The sequence below is a fragment of the Nannospalax galili genome, unplaced genomic scaffold (genome assembly GCF_000622305.1).
Source record: "Nannospalax galili isolate Female #2095 unplaced genomic scaffold, S.galili_v1.0 scaffold224, whole genome shotgun sequence".
NCBI classification, from domain to species: Eukaryota; Metazoa; Chordata; class Mammalia; order Rodentia; family Spalacidae; genus Nannospalax; species Nannospalax galili.
Window position 1 is genome coordinate 993135 of NW_008351360.1, and position 1182 is coordinate 994316.

Consider the following 1182-nt stretch of genomic DNA (forward strand, 5'->3'; position numbering starts at 1 on the left):
GAAAAAATTTACAAGATCTTTTTTCTTAACTCGGACTCCTCTTTCTCTGAGGGAGGCCTTCAAGTCCCTAATAAAAATAGCCTCCTTAGACAGTTGCTGGCCCATTTTTTGAGACAGAGACCACTTACTTACCTCAGATCAGCAGCTCCTCATGAGCGGTGAGAGTGCAGAACAAATGAGGCGGCGATCCGGCACAGATACTTTCACTTTGTCGGAGGCCGTCCTCAAACGCGTACCCGGGTCTGTCTTCAACCGTCTCTTTCTGGCGAGGGTCTGTACCTTGAGCCCCACGTTTAGGCGCCACTTGCCCCCGCCTGCGGGGACCCTGTACAGGTAAAGCTCGAGGGGGACCACTCCCTGAAAAGAAAAACAGGCGAGAAAGAGGAGACGGAGCCCAAGCAAGTCCACTTGTCAAGGGTTCGCTTTATTGAACTGCAAGCTTTCCTTATATACAGTTTGTATTTAGAAGGGGTTGAAGAAGTTGGTCAAAGGTTACAGCATTCTTATGGATATGGGAGAGGGACTGAGCAATTCAGCAATGTGACTGACCACCAGGTGTTCCAAGAGATTACTGCATGACTTATCTTTTCCGAGAACTGTTTGCAAGGGGAAGAGAAAGATAACCTTGCCATAAATTCTTTCCCAAGGTTACTTGTGCAAGCAGAATGTCCTGCTTAAGTCAACTGTTTGTAGAGCTATATTATATTTTTTGGTAATGATTGTTGTTTCTCCAGCTCCTGACAATTGACATTCTAGAAGTTTTCTGGTGAAACTTTTGGGATCACTTACGTATAGTATCATATCATCTGCAAAAAGGGATATTTTGACCGCTTCTTTTCCAATTAGTACTCCTTTAATTTCTTTCTCCTCTCTTATTGCTCTAGCAAGCATTTCAAGCACTATGTTGAAAAGGAGTGGAGACAGTGGGCATCCTTGTATTGTTCTTGAATGGGAATTCTTCCAGTATTTCCTATTTAGAATGATGTTGGCTGTGGGTTTGCTGTACATAGCTTTAATTATGTTGAGGTATGTTCCTTCCAGTCCAATTCCCTATAGGACTTTGATGATAAATGCATTCTGAATTTTGTCAAAAGTCTTTTCTGCATCTATTGAGATGACAATATAGCTTTTATCTTTGAATCCATTTATATGATTAATGACATTTATTGACTTGAGTATAGT